Source organism: Trichechus manatus, unplaced genomic scaffold, assembly GCF_000243295.1.
Source record: "Trichechus manatus latirostris isolate Lorelei unplaced genomic scaffold, TriManLat1.0 scaffold00012, whole genome shotgun sequence".
NCBI lineage: Eukaryota > Metazoa > Chordata > Mammalia > Sirenia > Trichechidae > Trichechus > Trichechus manatus.
Genome location: NW_004443948.1, coordinates 19,686,888 through 19,702,789, shown reverse-complemented (window position 1 = coordinate 19,702,789; position 15,902 = coordinate 19,686,888).

Genomic DNA, 15,902 nt, shown 5'->3' with positions numbered 1-15,902 from the left:
TCTAAAATTTGTTAATGGTAGCTGATTGAAAATATAAATATAATAAAACATCTTTTATTATCAGTTACTGTACATAGGATTTTCCTAACCAAGAAATTGGCCTGTACTAATTTTGATACGACATCTCACTTACATGCCTAATGCCATTTATAAAGCAAAAGTATTTTTGCAGCAGCTCTTAAACTCTGACTTGTAAGAAAGCTCTTTCCAGTATGTTCAAGTCTGATGTTGAATTATTTAATAAATAGTCAAGTAAAGCCAAATAGTACAATACTTCAGATTCTTCAGTAGTCCTTCATATTTATACCACTGTAATCCCATCAGTCTCGTAAGCGTAGCTGAACTACAAAAAAAACAAAACAAAACAAGAGTTTGGATTTTTTTTCCCCAAAAGTTAAAAACTAAGATTAGCAGTACTTTTCCTATCACTCAAATCTTTAAATTTCTAGTTTTCGATTATTTGACTTATAAAAAAATCACAACTGGCTGATAAATCTTTGGAAGGCCTTGGCTATCCCAAAAATTCCAGTTGTTCCTTTTTTTTTTTGCAAATTAATAACTTTTGGGTATAAGTATACAGAAAAGTGCACAAGTCAATGATTTGAAAGCGTCAAGTCAGTTTCTACTGTGGCATTTAAAATGTTTGCAACTTCATCAGAAAACCCATTTGTAAACCTTGGAAACTTTTAATTTTAATGTTACTTTGACTGTAAAGCCATATACAACTTTAACATATTTCTAAACCATAACACCCTTTTTTTCTCCCTGAAATACATAGTGGATGGCCTGTTCAAACTAGGGGTTGCTGATATCACAAGGGACATTAGTTTTATTTAAGTTTAAAAACTCTCTTTGACTATCAAAGCCCTCACACCCTTATAGACCCCCAGAGGTTTTGTAGTGACAATGACAGATTTGTGGGCAATTAAAGGTGGCAAGTTTTGAGCATATTTATCATGAAGTTAACAGATTGTATTTATTCTTATAGTTTGTGCATGCTGTAGGTAAGGGCTTGTTGAGAAAATCAGAAGCATAATAAGCTACACTGCCAAGAAGGGAAGTGTTAGCTTTGACACACACCTACTAACCAGATCATTCTTTCCACCTTATATTATTATAGAATCTTTTAACGTCTCTTATTCATTAGTGCTGACAACTAAGTGGCAGGGCCTCAGGGAAAATGCCAGTTTAGAATTTGACAGCATATTAGACATCTACTTCTAGAAGATTCTGCCCTTTAAAACAAAATACAGCTTTTTCAGTCCATTCCTAATGAAGTAAAACTATCCCTCAGCTGTCCTAGGCATTGGCCCAGTAAGCATATGGCACAAAGTTTGCCAATCCTTTTCTAATGATAATTATGATTCTAGGTGTTAACTTCTCTAAGTCTACCTCTGTTAGTCAACTCCAGGATTAGTCCAGTGAAGACAAAACAGCTGTATTATTCCAGCTTCAAAGACCTATCTGGCCGTTTCAAGCAGGAGTGGTGTGTGACTGATGAAAATAATTTGTTTTAATTCTCCATTTTACTTATGTAGGCATAACTGCAAAGTCAGATTCTAGAGGTTGAACTTGGACATGGATATTTAAAAAATGAAAAATATATAAATTCTTTTTGATAAGTTCATTTACATCAACACTGAAGTGATTCTAGTTTTTTAGTGTAATTTTACCTCAAAGTATTTAACTTCAGCAAACTTCTGTGAGGATCCCTGGTGGCACCGTGGTTAAGCACTTGGCTCCTAACGAAAAAGTTGGCGGTTTGAGCCCACTGGGTGCTTCACAGGAGAAAGATGTGGCAGGTGTCTACAGCCTTGAAAACCCTATGGGGCAGTTCTACTCTGTCCTATAGGGTCACTATGACTCAGAATTGACTTCGACGGCAACAGGTTAAATTTCTATGATTTCAAGCTAAAATAGAAAGCGTTTGTGTTGACTTCTCAGCTATCTTATATATTTCCCTATCATCTCGGCTATTGCTGTTAAGTGATAATTTCTTATTTGATAATTGGGAAGAGCAGGGAGAAAAACAACTTACAAACACCTAGTATATGCATTTTGTCTTGCAGAGCAGTTACTATATCCATTTTACAGATAAGAGTAAATAATAACTTAGTTTTTTGTTTTTATTGCTATATGCCAACAACTTGTTTAAGTCCTCATAACAACCCTATGAGATAACCAAACCAAACCCGTTGCTGTCAAGTCGATTCTAAGTCAGCGACCCTATAGGACAGAGTAGAACTTCCCCAAAGAGTTTCCAAGGCTATAATCTTTACAGAAGCAGACTGCCATATCTTTGTCCAGCAGAGCAGCTAGTGGGGTCAAACTGCCAACCTTTCAGTTAGCAGCTGAGTGCTTAACCACTGTGTCACCAGGGATCCTTTACCCAATGACATAGGTACCATTATTCCTGGTTTCGAATAAGGACTCTAGCTCAGAGAAGTTAGTAATGCCCAAGATCCCAGAAAGCTAAGCAGTGAAGCCATGACTCACAACTAAGCTGGGCTTTTGTGAAGCCCGTGCTCCACTGATGCCTTGGAACTAGATGCAGTTTGTTACCTATAAAATCTACCAATTCTTGAAATTTGTGTGGATCAGTACCAGGTCAAGATTAAAAAAATGAACTGATACAAAACACAGTGAGAATATAAGACATCAAATTATCTATTGATGAACCACCAGTAAGGCCCTGACAAAGTTGCTTGTTGCAGACTAGTCAGATATTTCTGAAAAGAGGGTTAACTAGTAACTTGATAGCAATTGTGTTGGCTTGAACTAGAAATCAAATTGCAATAGGCAATATAACCCAATGGACTGAGGGTTGAGATGACAAAGCAAAGCTCACCAGTGATTGGTCAAGGAAAAAGATCACAAAGAGAAATAATAGTAGTAATGCCTAAGTTTATCAGGGTCCTGGTGGCACCGTGGTTAAGAGCTACAGCATGCTATGGCTGCTAACCAAAAGGCTGGCAGTTCGGATCCACCAGGTGCTCCTTGGAAACCCTGTGGGGCAGTTCTACTCTGTCCTATAGGGTCACTATGAGTCAGAATCGACTCGATGGCAAAGGATTTTTTTTTTTTTTTTTTTTTGATAAGTTTATCACGGCTGTAATTCTTTTTTCTAGTTATCAAATATTTGGTGATACAACATGGTGTATGATGTTAGTACTCCTTTTGCCAAAATTTTCCATATAATCTCTAGAATCTGTATTCCAGTGGGTGAAGCAGTAAGTCTGTGAGGATCTTACAGAAACACAGTACCCCTGCATTATAGAAAGAGCATTTTGGCATCGACTCATCACACTGGGAAGTTGTCAAGCAAGCACGATAATTAAGAAGGCTCATGCAGTTCCTGTTTAAAATGTGTACACTTTATTCATTGCAGAAAACATCACCACCTCCCATATTAATAGCATTAGGCCATCTTCCAGATTCCTTTGGTCTTCTTTCACATAAAATTTTAAGGATAATTTAAGGACCAAAATGGAAACACATTTAATCCTTATCAAAAGCAAATTCATCCTCAGGACTTGTAGCAGATACATCACTGCAACTAGGGGTGGCTTGATGTTTATTAAACACAATTAGCATAAATAAAAGTATTGCATTTTTTCTACCCTCAAGAAAGGAATAGCTAGTTATAGAAATGACTCCCAAGAAAATAACAAACATAATCATGGGTGACTTTTGCATAAATTTCCTAGGACTTGGAAATACAAAATATTATTTAGACAGCTATAGCTTGACTAAAAAACTCTACCACTAGATATATGTAATACAAAACTCCAGGAAATATGGCGGTAAGCATCTCTATCCAGGCTAGAAGTTTAATGGATAACATTTGTATACTATTTTAGTGTCTTGGCCAACAAATGTATGTAGTTATTAAACTTCACTAGTCATGAAAGGCAAATTAAAGCAGATTTATTTTGGCAATTACAAGATAATAATGCCCAATGTAGATGAGGGTACGCAAGGAAGCAGTCCCTCTCGTCTGCTATTTGTAGAAGTGAAAGGGGTATAACCTTTTTGAAGGGCATGTAAAAATTTCAGTGTGCATATCCTTTGACCAGGCAACTGTACTTCCATAAATTTATGTAGAGAAATATTCAAACAAGGGGGCTGTGATCTATGTAAAAATTTTCATTGCAACATTGTTTGAGATGGCAAAAATGCCAGAAACGCAAATAGCTATTAATAGATGAATAATTAAGTAAAATTTGAACATCGTTTCAGGGAAACACTGGAAAATACCATATAGACATGAAAGAAAAATGAGGTAGATCAATTTGTAACGATATGGAACAAAATATTGCAAGTTGGGGGAATATTCCAAGTGGTGGAAAAATGTTAAGTCTAAAATGATGCCAAAATTGTTTGGAAAAACGTTAATGTTCACAAGAGTAGGGGGAGATGGGCAGATAGCGAGAACTTGATTTTTCTACTTTATACTCTTCAGTCGTTGGATTTTTATACTGAACATTGTAACTGGAGGGATAAAAAGACAAACATTTCTTAAAAAAAATTATTTAAGGAATGTTTTCGATGGCTGATTTCCTGGAAGTAGATCACCAGGCCTTTCTTCTGAGGTACCTCTGTATAGACTTGAACTTCCAACCTTAGTGATAGTAGCTGAGTGTGTTAACCATTTGTACCATCCAGGTACTCAGAAGCTGGATAGGAGGCTGAGAAGATAGCCCCTAAATTGTAATAATGATTATCCTTAAACTGTTAATAATATTGACTGTGTGAGCATTATCTTTTATAATTTAAAAATGCAATAAAAACATAGTTCATAAAGAAAATGTTCTACATCCTACTTTGGAGAGTAGCGTCTGGGTCTTAAAAGCTTGCAAGCAGCCATCTAAGATACATTTATTGGTCCCATCCCGTCCAGAGCAAAGGAGAATGAAAAAAAACCAAAGACACAAGGAAAATATTAGCCCAAAGGACTAAAGGACCATATGAACCACAGCCTCCACCAGCCTGAGCCCAGAGGAGCTAGATGGTGCCAGGCTACCACCACTGATCGCTCTGACAGGGATCACAATACAGGGTCTGGGACAGAGCGGGAGAAAAGTGTAGAACAAAATTCAAGTTCACAAAAAAAGACCAGACTTACTGGTCTGACAGACACTGGAGGAACCCCCGAGATTATGACACCCTGCTAACTCAGCTCCTGAACGTCACCTTTTAGCCAAAGATTAGACAGGCCTATAAAACAACAGTAACACACGTGAGCAAAGTGCTTCTTAGTTCAATCAAGTATATGAGACCAAATAGTCAACTCCTGCCCAAAGGCAAGACAAGAAGGCAGGAAGGGACAGGAAAACTGGACGAATGGACACGGGGAACCTGGGATGGAAAGGGGGGAGAGTGCTGACACATTGTGGGGATTGCAACAAATGTCACAAAATAATTTGTATATAAATTTTTGAACAAGAAACTAATTTGCACTGTAAGCTTTCACCTAAAGCACAATAAAATTTAAAAAAATAAAAGGAAAAAAGCAATAAAATAAATATTTTGATATTATTCTCTTGGTTTAGACCAATTTCAATGAAAAGAAATAAATCACCTATAAAATTATCGGCCACAAGAGGGCATCAGATATTCTTTTCTACCTTTCAAACTAAATGTTGTGCTGCAAATAATATTTTCCCTTCTCCATGAAAAGCATTAGTGGCTATAGTTAAAATCACTGCTTTTCTTATGGATCTACATGTAGAAATTGTTGTTAATAGAGAATTTTAATTAAGTATGCCATAGTTGTACTATAGGGTCGCTGTGATTTAGAATCAACTCAACGGCAACGGATAGTTATACTACAACAAATATCTCTTTATTAAAATTATTTTTCATGTATGCATTTAGAAAAAAATTAAATACACAAAAGCAGAAGGAAAGATAATAAAATCACCTATAATCTCTCCAGCAGAGATAACCACTGTTGATAATTTAGTGGCTAGGGGATGTTTAAAAGGAGAGCTTTTATTTTATATACTCCTATAATGCTATGATACAAAATACATTTATTTTACAGTCACTAAATTTGAAACTATGTTGAAAGTTTTCTTATATTGTTGAATTTGTCTAAAACATGATTTTTACTAGTTTCATGGTTTACGTGCCTTAATGTATTTAACTGATCTCTATTATTAGATATTAAGCTCCAGCTCTCTTTTGGAAAAGTCTTCTCAGCCATATATCTAAATATTACCACCTTTGGTAGTGGAAGGGAGTGTTCTTTTAAAGTCCAGATATGGACAGTTGATTCTGTAACAAAATTGCCAGCCCTTTTAATTCACACATAGAAAATACATACAAGATAAATTTTCTAGAGTCAAATTCATAAATAAAACTATAAAATTCAACAGAAAAATAACCAGCACGGTTGGCCATTTGTTTAACTAAATTCAATGGAAGAAACATTGTTTTTGCATCTTACAGATCATCAAACACTAAGAATTGATTCTCTAAAGAACTGAAAATAAAATATATTGATTAAATAATAATGAAAGTGTATTTAAAATTTCTGAACTTTGTCTAAAATGCTTGCAACATAAAAAATAGAAAATTCTGTTTTGTCATCTAAAATATTAGTAAGTGAAATCTGACTGTTCTGAGTTTCTTCTTTTCTCTGGTTAACCGTAACCCTTCCAATTCTGTCTTCTGCTGGGTGTGTGTGTGTAAGAAAGACAGAGAGAGAGACACAGATGACTCATTATGCCAATCAGTCCTTCTCGAAAAAAGTTCTGATAATCTAGACTGAAGAGTATTGCTGATTTCCTTCTTGCTGTGTACACCAGATGTCCAGAACTCTTAGGCACATATAAGAAAAACGACATATGTCTGGACTAGTGTATCGGTAAAGCTACCATTAGGAAAAAAAAAGAAAGGCAAAGATATTTAGGGTACAAAGTTAATAAAAGGCTCAGGTCAAAAAACAGAAATAATGTCTAGTGATATAATAGACCTAATTAAAATTTAAAATTGATAGCTAGATCAGATCCTTCAATACATAATTTTGAAAATATCATTTGGGAAGGAATACATGGAAGTTAAAATATGGGACCTGACATGGATTTGGCATACAGGTTTACAGTAAAATCCTTCTTGACTCATACAATCCGGAGTGTCAATCAAAAAAGTTTAGATGGGAATCCATTAAAAATTATATATACCTTAAACATCTTAAACGTTTATATCATTATACTTTCAGTCACCAAATTTTTGATGCAGAATCCGGAATTTTCTTAAAATATGTGTCTGTTGTTTGGAATTATCTGTGCTTTGGTTTCCCCATGAACTGCACCCGTAATATATGGTTCTCATTTAAAGTTTGATGTCTCCGCAGTAGAGTAAGACATTTCTGTAGCAGTGGGACAGAAGAATCAGATTTTTATTTTCCTCAGTATTTTAATGTCATCTTGACTGTATCTATTTGATAGCTTTTTTTTTTTTAAGCAACATGTCTCTGTCATCTCCTCCCAAAACATTCAATTTTGTTTTCAAAGGTGCAACCTCTTCTTTCTTGCCCCATGCATTTCTTTGGCTTGTGTACTATTTAATTACAGTATGTAATCAGCAAGTATAACATGCATGAACAGGTTTAGACCCAAACAAAACGGCCTCGTCAAGCACCCACTCTGCAGCCAGCAGGCGGGCCCGCGCCCCCTGGAGCAGAGCCTGCAGCTGTCTGTGTGCAGGTGCCCTGGGCACCAGTGGCCACGATTCAGAGAGGGAATGGAGGGTACTGGGTAGGAGAGGATCTCCTCTCCTTTCATTGACCTCCCTGCCTAGTGTTGCTGAAAGAGGACATGTAAGGGAAGAGAGGGCCGCACACTTTTAACTCTTCCCTTCTTTGCTTTCGCTACTCTTTCGCGGCCTGGATTGCCAAGGACTCATGGTTTCTGGAAAAACACTAGGCCAAGAATCAGGACACCTGGATTCCTAACTATGTGGCCTTAAACCCATTGCCTTGGAGTCGATTCCCAAGCATAACAATCCTAAAGGACAGAGTAGAACGGCCCCATAACATTTCCAATGAGCAGACCTTTAGGTTAGCAGCCGAGCTCTTAATCACCACGCCACCAGGGCTCCAACGTGGCCTTGGGAAGTCAAAACCTTTTTTGGATGGACCTTGGTTTCTTCATAAAATGCCATTGAACTAGACTACATAGAGCACTGTAGTTAAGATTGTTATTGCTGTATGTTACATAATGACAACGATTTATCCAGGTCAGGCTTAAAAACAAACCTTTAAAATGCCATCTTTCATCGAGCAAGAATTTTCTTTCTCAAACAGCTGTTCCCTACTCTTGCTTTAGACTAGCTATCCCATCTTGGGAGCACGACTTTAACGTCCACATTTGCAAGGCCATCCTTAACAGTCCAATGTCCAAATACATTAAGAACTACCTGAGAGTCGGCTTTCCGAGACAGAGTGACCAGAGAAGGTAAATAGATGGATGCAGGCTGACGCTGGATGTGTAGATTAGCCAACCCTGCTCTACAATACTCTCTCCTCTTAGAAGACTGCTTTCACTTAGCTGTTACAGATCCCAACAAATAAAAATCTAGAAGCTACATCCTTACATAATAAGAATCACTGCTTACTCATGGCATAACAGTGGTCAAGTGCTGTGCTAAGCACTATACATGACTATCTCATGAATATTCATGAGGTATATACAGTTTTCTTCCTGATTTGCTTAATGGCTGAGCCAAGATTTGAACCTGTATCTGTCTAATTCCAGAGCCCAACATTTAACCGTTATACGATTTCTAGTAGAACCCTTCCGTTTATCTTAAATTGATTGCAAGCACAATCTTTCCCACCTGAGCTGACTGCACACAAAAAGCTAGGAACACGCATTTTTGACTTGTGTAAGCTTGGAAGGCACTAACCTGTGGCCACGTGGATCTCTTTCTAGCACAGGAACAAAGAGAAGGAAGAGGGTTAAGATCCTTCCTATGTGAGATGCTACACCCAGGAGTAGCCCTGTATTTCTGCCCTGGAGGATATTTTCACTTGGATGAGACCAGGTCGTAATGAGGTGTTTTTGGTAGCTTCTATAAATTGTCCGTTCAGAAAGGGTCCACAGATGAACTATATGTGATAACTGGAGTCATGCTGAATTTTAAAAATCCATTTTCTCTTCTGTACCGTGACATTGGGCAAATGAGAGGCTAGGACAGTACCCGGAACTTGTATTTCTTAACTAACACTCAAGTGTTTAATCATTAAAATATATCACTCGCTGATGCCGGGGGAGTGGAATGAATCTCAAAGGGTGTGTGTGAGCATGGCGCAATCATCTGATGTTACCTTCAAGAGGTATTTTGTTTCCAGTCTTGCTTTGGCACTGAAGTGATACATGATCAATGTATAAAAGTAATATGTGTACTTTGGAGAAAATTTGAAAAACACAACCACCACTTGAAGTTAATCTCTATTAAAATTTGGTCTGTCTTTCCTGTAACCCCTCCACAGACATTTAAAAATATTTTCTAAGTTTTAATTAAACATTTAAAATAGCCAATTAGCTTTTCTTTTACAAAATTAGAACTGCTATGTAAATTCTCCTCACTTAACTATATCACACATATCTTTTGTCCATGACATTACAAGAAGTTTAAGCCAAATCTATACCTACCTACCTACCTACCTGATGTCACAGAGCCCTGTTGGTGCTAGAAAGTACACCTTTACCTTGTCCTGGACGTAGCAGGTGGTGTCTTTATCTTTTAGTTGACGGGGCACAGACTGCATTTCCTCTCCTGTAATTATTTAATTTTATTTTGTGTGCTGGTGGTTCTGTGAAAACCTAAACTGTCACCTCCTCTTCAGCAGGTTACAAGACTGGTGGAGGCAGAATGCTGGAGGACTATAATTTTGCAAGAGTTTGTAAGTTGCAGTCATTCATATCTTTTCTATCCTCTCCTCTCCTCCCAGAACTGCAAGGTCATTCCATTGTTCCCTAGAAAAGTTCTCACTCTTGACAGTTCTGGGACTGTGTGAGAGAGAAGTAAAGTTCCTACTTAGCAACATTAAAAGAGCACAGAGCCAGCAGCCAACGTTCAACTTAGAATAATAGTATGTGACAACTGACCTAACACATGCTCTAGACGTATCTTCAAGTTCAGAGTAACTCATTTTCTTCATTTAGTTTGTGCTGATTCCATAAAACTGCTCGGGACAAGAACCCCAGCAAGCTGACAAACCAGACACCTTAAGAAGAAACACACTGATGAGGAGACATGGGGTGCTGGCTTGACGGGAACGGAGTTAGAGCTGCTATTAATTATTATCGTTGACAATGATTACTGAGAATCTCCTGAGGTTCACCCTTCAGCCAAAGATTAGACAGGCCCATAAGAGAAAACGAGACTAAATGGGCACAACCAGCCCAGGGGCAAGGACGAGAAGGCAGGAGGGGATAGGAAAGCTGGTAATGGGGAACTCAAGGTTGAGAAGGGAGAGTGTTGACATATTGTGGGGGTGGCAACCAATGTCATGGAACTCCAGGTTGAGAAGGGAGAGTGTTGACATGTTGTGGGGGTGGCAACCAATGTCATGGAACTCAAGGTTGAGAAGGGAGAGTGTTGACATGTTGTGGGGGTGGCAACCAATGTCATAAAGCAATGTGTATTAATTGTTTAATGAGAAACTAATTTTCTCTGTAAACCTTCATCTAAAGCACAATTAAAAAAAAAAAAAGATTACTGAGAATTCATTACGTGCTAAACATTATGGAGATAAAAATGTCCCTGCCTTTGAGAAGTCTGACATCTGCTTAGGGAGAGGAGACAAACGTGAAAAGACTGGCAACTTCCAGGTCTTGGGTACAATTTCAAGAAGGGAGAAGCTGCATTGAAGCAGGACAATTAGAGGTTTCTCTGGCGAGGGGACTTGGGAAGAATTGGGATCACATGGTCAGAAAAGAGTAAGACCATAAAGAGAGTCAAAAATGACAGAGTGAGACAAAAAAGTTTCAATTTATATCACAAAGGGCTAATTTTATTAATATTTAAGGGGTCCCCCCAATAAGCAGAATAATAGTGCAAAAGAAAAATGGGCAAAGGATATGAACAGTTACCAAAAAGGAAAATACAAACGGTTCTGAAATGTATGAAAAGATGCTCAACTGCAACACAGAAAGAGAAATAGAGTTTTAAATCATGAGATGATTTTCTCTTCTGAGGTGGAGAAAGATCAAAGAGTCGGCTCGGCATCTTGGTGAGGATTTGGGGAATAAGGACTCTCATCCATGGGAGCATAAGCTGCTATGATACTTAGGACGATGTTTTAATAATAGATATCGATGTTTAAATGCACATATTCTTTACTCAGCAACTCGCCTTCTAGAAATTTATCTTAAGGGATAGTTATGCATATGTAAACCGATGTATAATACAAACATATCAATTGTAATTTTACTAGTTATACCAAAAGAATGGGATCAGTGTAAACGCCTATCATTTTACATTGGAGTCCAGTTAAATAAATCATAGTGTGTTATTTTGCTGCAATACTATGCAGTCTTGAAATAAATACGGTGGTTATACATATATAGATAACAGAATAATCTCTGAGAGAAATTGTTAAATAAAAAAATCAGCAAGTATGTATATGATTTTATCTTTTTGAAAACATACATATACATGTATATGCAAATATAAGCTTAGGTTATGATAGTGGAGGGACAGATATGAAAGTCTAAAGTTAGGCTAGGAGGATTTTTTTATGCTGGAAGTTGTCCAGCAAAGATTTTGAGCAAGAGAGTGAATATAGTATTTTAGAAAATTAATCTGGAAGTAAGTTTGAAACCAGGAAATCAACCCTTGCCTATGTGAACACAGGTTATCGATAGAGGCAAAGAGTCATCTATTTGCCCCCATAATTGGGTAGAATCCTATTTCTTTCTAAACGGGTCTATTTTCTCTTCATGTCTTAATGAGGCTAGATGCTTCCACTATAAATGGTTGAGCATACTTGACACATGGTAAGCTATTAACTGCTGTGGTTATTATCTCATTTAATTTTATAAGGTAATTCTATCAGTTCCATTTTAAAATTAAGAAAAACATGCATGAAGAGGTTAAATAATTTGTCCAAGGTTGAACAGTAAGTAATGGCAAACCTAAGATTGGCACCCAGAGTTTTCTCTCAAACTTGAGTTCTAAATGTTATGATGTGATCTTTTGAAATTGAATAGGACAGTGTTGTCCAATAGAACCCTCTGCAATGATGGAAATGTTCTATATCTGTTTTGTCCAATACGGTAGCTACTAGTCACATGTGGCTATTGAGCTTGAAATGTGACTATTGCCTACCATACTGCACAGTGCTGGTCTTGAAGGAAAGGACATTTCTTGGGCCACTTCCACGTGCATATAAACTAATACAAATTTGGACCAATTTATTATTGTTTTATGCCTTCTCTCCTTGTAAGCTTTAGTAAATGAATGAGAAAGATAGTTTCTTTTAATAAAAAAAGCAACAGGAATGAAACAAATAATGCAAACAAGCTTTCATACAGCACTTATATTTGCCAGCTACAGTCCCAGGCCCTAAACAGGCCAAGCATGACAAGTGCATGATCAAACCTCATCTGTGATCTTACAGCCTTTCAGAGTCCCCCTTCTTGTTCCTAGTCTCTTTTCTCTCCCATTCTTCACACAGAATTTCCTAAATTTCACCTCTTCCTTCAAGTTCTCTTACCTCCTAGCCATCCCCCTCTGCTCCGATCTCCCAAGGTATGACCTTGCCTCAACTTCACAAAGAAAAGTGAGATCATCTAATACTAATATCCCATCCACAAAACCACAAGCATATTAAATCTACACCCAACCTCACTTTCCCTCATCATTCTGGGGAAAACGTTCTCCTGACCCTATTCAAGTTAATCCCTTCATTTAAATCCTTCATTCCACTGTGGCTCTTCTCTCTTTCCAGGCTCCTTCTCCACAGCCCACATTAATTAAATTTATGTATACAGCCTCATTTATACATAAATGTACCAGAAGACAAATAAGTTTTGTTGTGGTGATGTTATTTGGGTAAAATAGCCTCAAATTCATTTACTGTTGATATAATGTTGTTTTTTAGCAAGGAAACAATTTTTTTTTCAATTCTACCATGAAGTCAGATGAAAATCAAATCTGGAAATGTGGAATACGCAATGAGTTAAGCACATCCTGGCTTACAGAGACGGAAATATTTCCAATATTTTCCACTGCTGATAGCTATATCTAAATAATACATGGAACAATGCCACATATTATGGTATACCTGTACTAGTATATGTTCTAGACTTTTGGGGATAGTCTAAAAAATGGATATTTAACGGTATTTAAATACATTGGTGTTGCTTTTGATTGAAGAGTCAGAGATGTGAGTAAAGTATCTCTTCTTCATGCCAAGTACCATATCACCAAGGCTCTACATCAGGGCTATTCTAAACTCGCCAGGTAGGTTAACCAGAGGTCTTACTGTTCAAACTGAGACATTTCTGAGAGTAAAAGGTTTATTTGTGAGTAATTATAATGCGATAACAAGCATAAAGCAGGACTGTCCTGAGAAAACTGGAATATAGGGTCACCTTATCCTATCTTAATGAGATATGAGGCAGATATCATAATAAGATGATGATGATGATCATGATGAAGATGATAGCAGCCAACAATGCCTGAGTACTGACCACGCACTTGCCACCCTAAGTGCTTGGCATGAATTAATTTACCAATCTCCTGACAATTCTACAAGGTATGTACTATAACCCCCATTTTACTGGTGAGGAAAAGGAATGTGGAGAAGTTAAGTAGTTTATCTGAGGTCATCCAGCTATTAAGTGGTGGAGACAGAGATGGAAGTAGGGCAGGTAGTCTCTGGAGTTCATTTGATGTTATCCTGTCTGAAGTGTTATCCTGCTTTGAAGGTACCCTCACGTGCTGTATGCACATAACTGCATTTATTACCAAAACAAAATTTGTTCAATCAATTTGGGTATTTTTTTTCCTTTCCCCTCTTCCCACAGAGTGATCCCAAAATAAATAAATAATAATCCTAAAATTGAGAAGTAGCAGATAGAGTTAGGCACTTCATCCAAAGTTGCCAGGAATACTATTTTTTCCCAATGGCCGACAGCATTATATGCCAAAATATCGGCCCTTATGTATATACATTTTTTTCACTTCCCTAGTTCCTATTAAAGTTGAAGTGCCCCAGGTTTGGCCTCTGTCTTTATCTGCACTCACTTCCTTGGTGAGCTCTAATATTTATATGCTTATGAATCCCAACCTTTCAACTCTAGCCCAGTCCTCTCTCCCACACTCCGGAGGCATATATTCATTTATCTATTCAACAAATCCACCTGCATACCTAATAAAATCTTCAAACTCACTATGTTCAGAATTGAACTTATCTTAACATCCAAATGTTTCATGACTCAGAGCTCCACCCTGTGCCTTCATTTTTCTCTCTACACTCTGTGCCGTGGTGATTTCATCTACTCCTACGTCTTTAAAATCCATCTAAATGCTGATGATTACCAAATTTTCATCTCCAGCTCTGAATTTTCTACTTAGGTCCAAGTTTGTGACTCACTTGCCTACTGTCATCTTGCCTGGATTCTAATAGATATTTTAAATGTTGCATGGTTAAAACAGGACTATTTCTACTCTCACATTTGTTTCTTCTTCTCCTTCCTAGCTCAACATCATAATTCTCAACTCAGTTGCTCCAATTAAAAACCTAATATCCCCTCACCCCCCTCCCCATGACCAATCCATTCACGATTAATTTTTAAAAATAAATACTCAGGATAAACCCACAAACACACATACGCAAGTGTATAGGCACGGAGAATTTCTAGCATAATGAATACGAAATTGATCATAGTTTTCACTATATGCTCTTACACTTCTGAATTTTGTGCCCTGTGAATAGATTAGTATTAGGATTGAATTGTGCTCCCTCAAAAAGATATGTGCAAGTCCTAACCCCTGTACCTGTGAATGTAACATTGTTTGAAAATAGGATATTTGAAGATGTCATCAGTTAACAGGAGATTATACTGGAGTCTGGTGGGCCCTAACGCAATGTGAGTGGTGTCCTTATAAAAGAGAAGAGAGGTGGAAAGACACACACACAGGGATAATGGCCATGTGAAGATGGAGGCAGAGATTGCAATGCCAAGGATCACCAGGAGCCACTAAAAGCTAGGAGAGGGGCATGGAACAGATTCTACCTCAAGGCCTTCAGAAGGAATCAACACAGCCAACACCCTGATTTCAGATTTCTAACCTCCAGTCACCCAGTTTGTGATACCTTGTAATGGAACTCCTAGGAAACTAATTTAATTACCTATTCAAAAAAATAAGAAATTTTAGGACTAGAAGGCAAGAGGGGACAGGAAAGCTGGTGATAGGGAACCCAAGGTTGAGAAGGGACAGTGTTGACATGTTGTGGGGTTGCTAACCATTGTCATAGGGCAAATGTGTACTGTTTTAATGAGAAAATCTTTGTTCTGTAAAACTTCATCTAAAGTACAAAAAAAAAAAAAAAAAAGAATTATCTATGTGAGATCAAATTGACAAAAGCAACTCAAAAGATTTGATAAGAACCCTGGGGGCAGTGAGTTGAAGATAACGGTGATGGAATAATTTGGAAAAGGATAGTGAGAATAGCAGCACAACTGGAAGAATGGAATCGATGTCACCGAATTGTACATGTAGGAATTTTTGAAATGGTGTATCTTTGGCTAAATATATTTTCACTAAAAAAAAAGAGAAGTCCACTGAGGTCAAGAAGGGAGAGTGTTGATATGTCGCAGGGTTGTTAACCAATGTCGTAAAACAATATGTGTACTGACTGTTTAATGAGAAAGTATTTG